This window comes from Vigna umbellata, chromosome 5, assembly GCF_029865625.1.
Source record: "Vigna umbellata cultivar VRB3 chromosome 5, Vumbellata_1.0, whole genome shotgun sequence".
Lineage (NCBI taxonomy): Eukaryota > Viridiplantae > Streptophyta > Magnoliopsida > Fabales > Fabaceae > Vigna > Vigna umbellata.
Window position 1 is genome coordinate 29,600,498 of NC_142169.1, and position 11,392 is coordinate 29,611,889.

The 11,392-nt window shown below is 28.4% G+C and overlaps 1 pseudogene across 2 annotated transcripts; it reads right to left on the reverse strand.

Annotated features, from left to right (window-relative positions):
- Positions 1-791: 791 nt before the first annotated feature.
- LOC124833424 (WD repeat-containing protein LWD2 pseudogene) lies at positions 792-3,140 on the reverse strand (annotated as a pseudogene). Of its 2 annotated transcripts, none has more exons than XR_015779790.1 (3): positions 2,977-3,140; positions 2,046-2,111; positions 792-1,941 (listed from the first exon to the last, which is right to left on the reverse strand). The product of XR_015779790.1 is annotated as a WD repeat-containing protein LWD2 pseudogene, transcript variant X2 (transcript). The 2 variants fall into 2 exon arrangements; XR_015779789.1 differs by having other exon boundaries at positions 2,076-2,111; positions 2,977-3,139.
- Between the last annotated feature and the right edge of the window lie 8,252 nt (positions 3,141-11,392).

The window sequence follows — 11,392 nt, forward strand, 5'->3', positions numbered from 1 at the left end:
TAGAGACCAGTTACCGTGTATTGTCATTGCCATGCTCGAAAAGGGTCCTCAGCTCTCTCCGATTGCAATTCACAGAACAGAGATTTTCTCCGACGGAAGAAAGTGCAGAGCTGATGTGGGACTTGCTCCGAATTTTGACCCACTCTTTCTCGCCTTAATTTTAATCAATGCTATTGGACTTTCCAGTTATTCCAATATATTAACAGGTACTATATCACAAAAACAAATACTGCTGGCTAAAAATTCAACAAAATTTATCTTCACCATCTCATCACTTCTTATTTATTATTTATAATAGTAGAATTAGGATTTAGTATGCTTATTTCACCAAATAAATTATTATTTAAAACATATAATATTTGCATATATAAAAAACTATATTTTAATTAAATTTTATATCAAATAGATAGATATTTCTTTGAATATAAAAGTTGTTTTTAAAATTTCTAACTAGAATTTATTACGTATAAAAAACTTATATTGCTAATTTGTCAAAAGTATTTTTCTGTAAGGTTTTGAGATAATTATCATATTAGTATACAGTTGCTCTTATATTTAAATATATATAATTGAAAAAGTGAAATTTTTATTTAATATAATATAAAAAAGTAAGCACAATATTACATTTTAGTTTTTCATTTAAGAAAATTCTTTATTTGGAGTAAATCAATATGAAAGGCAATTTTATCGCGATAATTCTTTTATCAAGTACAAGACTGTTACAATCTTGTTAAAACCACCTTAACTCCCCCCACCTGTTTGTCAAAAATTTCACCTTTAACACCTTCATCTCAAATGAATGCAAAATGTCTAAAAATTGATGTTCAAAAAGCAGAACTTTGCTTTTTGTAGCATTATTATAGGTTTCACTCAACACATAAAAGAAACAAAAACTACACTTTGAGTAGTTGTAAGTTGTTGAAGAAAGCAAGCGCAATCCAATCGACCTGCATTGGGGACCAACGGACCTGATTGATTTCAGCCGGAGATCCGTACCACATCACTGGCTCCACTTCACAACCATTCCTTGATGGAAACCTTGAGTCCATAACGTCCCAGATGAAGGCCCTTGCATCATCACCAACAGAACACAAATGTCGTCCAAAATCTGGGGACCATGACATCGCATTAACACATGTTCGATGTTTACTCAACTCCATAAACGGTGTGGTCGGAAGCCTGATATCCAATATCACCACCTTGTTGCTGTCCAATCCCACTGTCGCCATAAATCTTGGATCACTTTTGTTCCATTCTAATCGCAGCAAGGGAGAATCCTGCACAGGATTTTCATAAATTATGGTAGATTTCTCCTTGTCTCTTAAGTCAAACACCCTCACAGAACCATCACCTGACACGGAAGCAAACACATTGAACCCACCCCATGAAATGTCGTACACTTCTTTGTCGTGTGCCACTAGCTGTGCCTTCATGACTTCCCTCTCAATGTCCCAGATGGTGCATGTGGTGTCCACACTAGAAGTGGCTATAAGACGAGTGTCAAACACTGCCCAGTCAAACGAGGTAATTGCCGAGTGATCGCTGACTTTGTTACCGATTAGCGGGGACTTCAGTTGAATGTGGTCTTCGTGGATTTCCCACAATCTAAGGTTGTCGCCTGAGGTGGCAATGAGGTCTGGATTGGTGTCATCCTCGGAGGGAAAGAACATGATGTTTGTGGGTGCATAAGGGTGGTCAAACACCAGACGAGGATCGGTGGTGAAATTGAAGGTGTCGTTGTTGAAGTGGACAAGCTCAACCTTGTTGGTGTAATCTTCCAAGTAACTGCCAATGGCAAGGCGAGGGCTTTTGTCACGACGCATCGACCATGCCAGAGAGGAAATTGGCCACTGAGCAGCATACGTGTGAACGCCTTGTTTTGCCTCTGTGTGGCTTTGAATGCTGTAGTTGACCTCAACGGAATCCATGAAAAATGCAATTCTACAGTTAATTAGATTAGCATGTGCAAGTCAGAAACTGTTCCATTTTTCGCTCAGAGTTAGCTCAAGATGGGAAACAAAATGAATTGTAAAATAACGTGTAACCTTTGCAACTAGATGAAGCAATGAACTTACTGAAACTGCTGTTAGCTCAGCAGAAACTTGGTGAGGCTGCACACACATCCAAGGCATCGATAAAGTTAATTAGGATAAAAACAAATATTCAAAATCAGAAACACTACTGTGGTAGGCGGTTTTGGACAGTAAAATAGACATCTAACATGGTTTTCTATAGTATCAGAGGTTTCTCCCATTGATCAGGCCATCCAATATCCTTATATCAAATACCATACATATCTACTGATAAATTAAGACTATTTAAAAATTTGTGATGCTAGAAACCATATATAAAAAAACATATACTATTCAGTGATGCAGAAGAAGATAACTAACTATTATTGCATTGTGCATTCAGCAGACCCTGAAATAAGTTCTGTTTGCAACTTTCCTGATATGACTACAAGAAGCAGAAGGCAAACGAAATGACAGTATTATTTCACATTGTTCTAACAGAAAGATACTAATAACATGTTATGTGTAAAATGTATGTGACACCATTTTATTTGTAATCCTGCTTAATTAACAGGTCAAATCACATTTAAACAAAAGAGAGACTATATATAGACATATATGTATATTATGCATTTTATCAGCAACTGTTTTTTTCTTAATATATTATATTACCTTTTATACATGCAAATTCTTTTTTCCAGGTACTGAATAAACTTTGTTGTCTGGCAAACTTTTACCCCTAGTGAAAGTATACAATGATGTCCAAAAAGGAATTTTATAGAACATAACTAGACTTTTGTAAGAGTAGAAACAGTCAATGGTTTTGAGAAGCGGAGAGCGTTAGAACATTTAATGACTTTGACCGATGATTATTTTCAGAAAACAGGGACAAAAAAACGAAGGGAAAAACTAGATAGAAGATGAAAACAGAGTATAATAAAGCGTGGTTGGAAAAGGGGCTTACATTGTTCAGATCCCAAAGCCTCCGGTGTTAACTTGGTGCAGTGTGGAGTACAACTGCGATCTGTGGCATGCCTATAAAAGGGTCAGTGGCAAAGTAAATATCAAAGGAACAGCAGCAGCAGAGCAGCACCAGTTTGAAAAGGGAAGGGAAGGTGAAACTAATGGTCAATATTGTATGGTTAGCTTTTGCAACTCAAAAACATTTGTAAAATCAATTTGTCCCTGTCCTTCAGACAACTGTTAGATTGCTACTAATTGATTGAGAGACAGTTAAAAATTTGTTCATCAATGGAAATTTCTCAAAAAATGACATATATATTATAAATTAATTTTATTACTTTTAGTTCATAAAAATCTCAATCCATCGAGATATATATTTTAAAAATAAATACTAACGATAATAAAATAAATTTTCACAATTATTTCTAAAATATAATCTTTAACCAAACTTAATTTAATTCAGTGAAACAGAAAAGACTAATTTACTGTTAATATCAGATTCCCAACAATTACAAGCATAATAATAGATGGGAGAAGAGTTGATTAAAATAAAAAGATTTCGAATTATTTGTTTATTTTTATTAAAATTATTTGTTTTCCTTAAGCTAAGTACAAATCAATCTATGATTTAAAAGTGAAGAATGGCTTTTATACTTTCCATGTGTTAAAATAATTGTTTTTTTTTTATATATAAAATATACATCAGACTTCTTTAGAATCAAAGCTAAAACTCTCTTCTAACTTTCAACGTCACAGGGTGTTACTTGTATTAGTTGAACCTGCACTTCTATTTACATGGGCACAAATTTCGATCTTCATGGAAGCTCCAATAATTGAAACCTTTTTTTACCAAACTTTTAAAATTTATAGTTAAGCGTACCAAAACAAAATTAAGTTGTTTCTTTCAATAAACTTATTCTTATGGCTGTGTTTAAAATTAATTTCGGAAATATTAATATTAGTTGAATGATATTTTAAATTTTTATTTTACGTTAAGGATTATAGTTAAAAATATGAAGTATAATTACTTTTAGATTGTAAATATAAACTTATTTTTAAAAGTTTAATAATAAGTTGCGTGAAAAATTTTGCAGTTTAAAAAGAAGATTGGTGATAAAATATTAGTAATTATTTTATGAAACTCGTGTAATGCACATTAAATAAATACACGCACTAAATTTCATTAAATTGTGAAAAAAATATTATTTTTCTTTATGAGAAAATATATTAGAAACGCGATTTTTCCAAAATCCAATATTTTTAAAAAAGTTAAAATCCCACGTTTTTTTTATTAGAAACTTACCACAACTTTCATTAACAATAATTTATATTATGCCTAACTTTTGTCTAAAACGTGATTTTACCAAAATCCAATCTTGTTATTCTAAAGTAAGAAACCCGTACATAACAGGAAAATTTGGACATAATAGAAAATTAATATTTATGAGAGTTGTCGTGAGTTTCTAACAAAAAGACCTGGAATGTTTAAATTCTTTAAACCAATACTCCTTAAATGCGGTAAAAAAAATCAACATTCATTCAATACAATTCATTAGAATAATACAAATATGGACCTTTCAAGAAATATATGAATAATATAATTTACTCTATAAAGAACTTTACTTCCTACGTTAAGTAATTCAATTAATGAATACTATGATAAGCAATTTTCATATTAATTTGTAAAAACTAAATTTGAGTTAACTAGCACTACAAAATAAATTATTTTATTAGCGGATCCAAATATTAAAAAAATGTTTTATGGCATACTAAGAAATAGCTTATCAAAATTTTTATTTGACGCTACTATATCATACGTAAATTTGGATATATATATATATATATATATATATATATATATATATATATATATATATATATATATATATATATATATATATATATATATATGACTAGATTGCATCAAATGTAAATTTACTATTGATACAATATAGTCAAACGTTATTAGCAGTTAAGCAGCATATGTAAAGAACGGTATGGGTGTTTCACTTTTATATTTAAGTTGTTTATATTCTTTCAGACCTTTTTAGTTTAAATATTAGTCTAAAAAGATACTTTAACACCTAAAAGAAAAAACATCATTTGATTGAAAAAAGTATATTTATTCATTTTTAAAATTAGAAAATTAAAATATATCTAAATTTTATACAAAAATTAATTATAATTTTACATTTAAGTTTAGAGAATAAAAAATACTTTAACTCTGATTTAAAATATTTTATGAAGTTACAAGTATATAAGTTAAATTTTATTAAATAATATTAGTTTAATTTTTACATAATAAAAAAGTGTAAAAAATATTCAACAATAATAATATTTATATGATAATTTTATATAATAATGATAAATATAATTTTTTATTGACAATTTTTTTATAAGATAGACCTATTACATGAAAAAAAAAATATACGATGTAAATACTTTGTATTATTAATAAATCTATATTATTTTCTTAAATACTATAATTTTAAGATATAAAACTAAAATATATTTTTCCAAAATTTAATTTTATTATATGACAAAATTATACGAAACTGGATTCTCAGCGAACCGATTTCAGAGGTCGGTTTATACATTTTTTTATTATCGAGAAAAGGTGGGAACTCGGGTTTTAGGTAGCCGAAATCAAAGTTTCCATGTGTTTAACAACAGTCGAGCTGGTACTCGAAACTCGGTTATCAGACAACTGATTTTTGAACCGGTTATTTTGTAATCTTATTTTTTAAATGATTAAAACGAAGATAATGGAGAGAAAAAAAGTTGCTTTTCCAATTAAGTATATTTTTCAACTTTGTTAAATTATATTTTTGAAATAAATTTTATGACTGTCATTTATTAAAGAATAGGAAATGAAAATAAAAAGTATAAAAGAAAATATATAAAAATATATGAAACAAAAAAAAAAGTTGCATTAATCTTACTTAAAGATTGGAAGGCTGAGTATAAATTTTAATAAAAATATAATATTTATATACAAATTTAATTTAATTTTAATTTAAAAAGAAATAAAATTGTTTAATTAAAAAAAATTATGATTGAATTGAGACAAAATAAAAATCTAGAGACCAAATCAAGACAGCGTAATGACATGTGACATAACAGTGACAGCTCATGTCACAATGTTTTTGTTATGTGGCAAAATGTCAGTTTGACATTTAATCATTTTTTTTAAGTATAAAAAATAGTTTAAAGAAGACACATCTTTAAGAGTGTTAGTGTTATATTAATGGAATGAACTTATTGTTTCAATTTCTCAAAAATAGAAAACTAATTGAGATAAAAAAAATTAAAGGATTGATTTGCAAACCAAAGAAAAGTACCAAATATAAAATTGATCTAGAGACCTACTATAGGTTTAGAGAGTCAATCACATGTCATTTGAAATAGTTACACCATGTGTTTTTTTCCTTTGTGTGTAGTTCCTTCAAATAATTTTTTGGTGTTTTTATTATTTTATTATAAATTATCGTGTGATTTTAAGTCGTACACGATGATTGGTTAAATATTGTATTGTTTGGTCTCCGGTCATAAGTTAACTTGATAGTCAACCTTAACATATTCAAAAGTAGTATAAAAATTAACACAACCGAATGATTATTAATAAAAGTTACTAATGGACCCATAATTCCTCTAATATTAATCAAACTTACAAATTAAATATGTTTATAAGTAAAAACTTTTGGATTGTAATTAAGTTAATGCTAATTAAAAACTCGTTTCAAAATTTATAAACACAAATTTAAGATAAATAAATAAGTGATTGTATTGTCAATAGTTAACTTTGTTTATTAAACGACCATATAGTGACTTAAATATCAAAATATTTTTTCTGGTAACTTTATCACCGTTGAATGAGATAAAGATGAGAGAAAGAGGAAAGACTTGGTTTATGAAGTAATTTGAAGTTGTAAAAAGCTTCATCTAAAGCCACTACTAAAACACATAATTTTACACTAATTATTTTACAACATTTTGATATAACATCGTCATTTATTTATTACCGTATTAATATATTCTAAATCTAATAAAAAAATTTACACGTATACTATACTAAAATATTGTCAAAAAGTCTATATTAGCATATTATTGTTCAATTGTAAAACAAAGTTACTGACTGTAGTTGTTCACTTGTTAGTATTTTAGATTGTATGTGATTTTGATTTCCTTCCTCCGAGAATCCTAGTATATTCTATAGTATTTGGTTAGAGCTTGTGATTTTTTATATCCAACTTATAATTAATTACTTCCATTGCAATGTGTACTTCTCGCAATCTTAAAATTTAGCGATGGCTATTTACGTCTTTATATACAATTTTTTTTCTTTCAATTTGTTTAAGAACTAGTTCAGTGTAAATTTTATTTTACCTTTTTAGCCTTAGTTGAATATTTGTTGATTGTGTTTTGTTAACCATTTAGTTGATTTAGTTGTTCCTCGTGGTGTCTATATCTGAATTTGCCTTGCAGTTTAGTTCATTGCTACTGTTGTTAGATTTCAGAATTTACTGCTACTGTAAAATAATTGGATGTTGCAATGGTCGTGATATTAAAGTTTGTCTAATCAAGTTCTCAAATGATATTAAATTTCTATTTCCTTAACCGTTAATTTTTTTTCTCAATTATTTTTACTAATAAAGTTTCCAGTGAGGCAATATTTAATGAATAAGAATGTACTTTGTTTTTCCTTAGATTTTATTTTAGAGACTTTTAAAAAGGTAATGATACGGTAACATAGACTTTTCTTTTATAATATTTTCACATAACATGTGTTATTTTTATTGGATTCAAAATATATTGATATAATAACAAATAAATAATAAACTGGTAAAAATGATGTGTGATGTATCAAAATATTATAAAAATATCTGTATTTTTTTTTCTTTTTTAAAATTAAGGGAATTGCTCAAAATGTCATTATTTTGTAAATGTTTCATCTATTAGATTTGAATTGATCATTTCTGATAGGATATGACTTAATTTGTTTCCTCTAATAAAGATATGATAAAAGATTCAAAGCAAACATAATGATGATATCCACTGTCAAACGATCATGGCGATTAATTGTGAAAAATAGGTTTCAATTACAAAAGGAAAAGGTGATTTCTGTTTGATTCTCTTACTTCAAAGAAAAACAATATTAACCGAACCTGAAAATCTTGGGACTATGTCTAATTTACAAACTTGTAACTTCTCTTTACTCTCCCAATATTTAAGTGCAACTAATTATAATCAAAGATGTGAAAATGGATAATCACGTTCGATCCGATCCGACTCATTACGAATTAGTCATGAGTCAATCTAACCTGACTTATTTATTAACCAGTTAAAAAAAATTCAAATTTGACTGCATCCACTGCAGGTTGGTGGGTTAAACGGGTTGGTTCACTCTTTCATTTAATTATAAACTTTTTTTTAAATAAATATATTATTATTTTTTAATTCAAATCTAAATAAATGTCACTCTAAACCGATGTTAAACTCCAAAAACAATTTAAAAACAAAAAAAATATCATACAATCAAAGCGTAATTCGAAAACATGTACAAAAGGCGAACAAATAAGTTTTTAATATTGTTAATTTTTGTCTCACTTGTCCATATAATATTAGAGTTTTAAATAGATAAATCTATAATATTTTTTATCACTATCTACAATATAATACAAAAATGATAACTAATAATATTGAAATATAAAATAATAAATAATTAAATTAAATTAGGTGGGTTGGTGAGCCGACTCACCACGGGTTCTGTAAAACCCATGAAAAATATTTACCTTAATTGTAACAATTTTATTACTAGTAGTAATAAATTTCTTTGTGAATGAAAAATATAATTAATAAGTTAAATAAGAAATTTGGTAGGTTAAATGGTAGAAAATTGTGGTGATTTGAAGAACATGGATTCAAACTATTTTCTACCTTTTTGTTAAAAAAATATAAAATTAATATTGATAGTGGATTAGCACTCCACGTTTAAAGGCATTATTGAGGGATCCAATATGTCAAGTGGTGATTAAAATATTAATATAATAAGATAATATTAAAATAATAAATAATATTAAAATTTTTGGACTATAAATAGCCATAAGAGGGAGGTTATTCTACACAAAGAGAGAAAGAATCAAGTGAGAAAGCTTGAGAAATAAAGAAGAAAGAGTTAGGAAGAAATTTTAATTGCAAGAAGAGTAGAGGTCCTGGAGGGTTTTCGGATAAACAAATTCTGAGCAAGAGATTAAGTCTGGAATAGAGGTAAAAGAACTAACCTTTCTAAGCTTTTATATTATGATTTAGTATTGTTTTATTACTATTCATGTCTTGAAATTATGTGTGAATACTGTTAATGAAAAACATATGTGCTTACTGTATATCTATCCATATTGAATTTTTGTGTTAATATTATATGTTGTTTTGAATCTGTAAATAAGAAATTTGTTAAAACTAGTTAAGGAACATTTTGGCTAAGAAAAGACTTGGTACTTAAGTTATCCATTGTGACGCACCCCTCTTTCCTAAAAGTCTACTCGACAAGTTTTAACTTAAATCTTGTTGAACAGATTATGTACTGTTAAATTATTGTGCAATATATCTTGTTGGAATGAAAATTTCTAATGAATTCATGTTATTGTGGTAGATATGAAATTATGAATTATAATTGTGATGGTAGGATAGAGGAATCTTAAAAATCGGAGTTGGTACATCTCTAATCATAAAGCAGCCATGGTCAAATCTAGTAAGTTGTGACTAGTCATATGTATTGGCGTTTATGGTGAGTTTGATTCGTCAAACATTTGATTCTTCTCCGGTGACCATTTATGGTGATATTTTAGTATTGTTAATTTATTTTGTGATATATTCATTTTGTATGATTTATGTGATGATTGCATTTTATTATATTGAATTTGAATTTATGCATCTGAAGATGATACTAATATTATGGGGAGATTTTGTAATGGTATAATATGAGTTGAGGAATATGAGCATGGTATGAGTCTCGTGGAGAGATCCTATAATGATATGGTATTTGTGTATATGTTGATGTTGAGGGTCCTATTGTTGGAGGTTATCCTGATACTCTGATAATCATGCAATCTCAAGCAGAGAAGGATGAATTATGTGTGAGAGGGGCAGGAGGTCTTGGTCTATGTGTCGGTCTTGGACATAGTGTTGAGGACTAACCTTGTGGATGATATGGAGTATTTTGAAAGTGTATTTGTAAGAAGAAGTAGAAGTCATCACAAGTGCATAACCTCCCGTGACCGCTCATCAACGTATCATCCGAATGAGTGTCTATTAAGTATTGTGGGATGAATGTTTATGGGGTATTGTGGGATGAGTGTCTATTAGGAATTGTGGTATTATGGGATGAGTATTTATGGTGTGATTATTGTATGATGATATGAGGATGTCTGACATAATTATTATATGATGTTTGTTGAGTGTATCAAAATAATTATGCATGTTTTATAAATGATTTGTTGCATGTTAGCTCACCCTACTTGTTTGTGTTTGTGTATGTGCGATGATCGTATAATTCATTATATGGGAGCAGAGGAAGGAATGTCGTCTGATTCAGTGTTAATGAAGAAAGAGATAGAAGAATAAATTAGAAGAATTCAAGTTATATTTATGAATTTGTAGTTGAAATCTGAGTTTAATATATATATATATATATATATATATATATATATATATATATATATATATATATATATATATATATATATATATAAACTATGAATTATCAAGTGTGAGATTATGGGATGTTGCTGTAATGCTACAATATATCAATTATGAATTATCAAGTGTGAGATTATGGGATGTTACATGTTCAACCCGGTGAGCCGGGTTCTAAGTGAACCGGATTGAATACTAGCCCGCATAAAAAAATTACATTTTTTTCAAATTCAACCTGACTCAAATCCGTGATGAGTCCGGTTGTCTCGCGGGTTACAACACATTTTGAGAGCATTAATTATAAGAATGTTCTTGTATTACTTTCATATATTTCAATAGTATTTAAAATTTTTCTTTTATACCAATGCTTAAAAAAACACGACTTCAATTCTCCTCGAGTTTATGACACTATAGAATGTTTTCTAAGCTAATTTCCTTCAGCTTATTCCGGTTGCAAATTTTTTTCAAAGACCTCAACTTTAACAAATTAAGTGGACAGATTCTAAGATGGCCTAAGAAAGACAGATTATATGTAAGAAGTTTGTTAATTTATTTTCTCTTCCTCCAAACTGGGCTGGCATTTTCTGGTAACCAATTAGTGTTGTTCACTTTCATTTATGGCAATAGCATGATTCGATATTACTAGAATTTTCACCAAGATTATAGGATTTGAATTAGTCATAATTTCTTTAAATTCTTCAATTGTAGATATTTAACTAAAAACA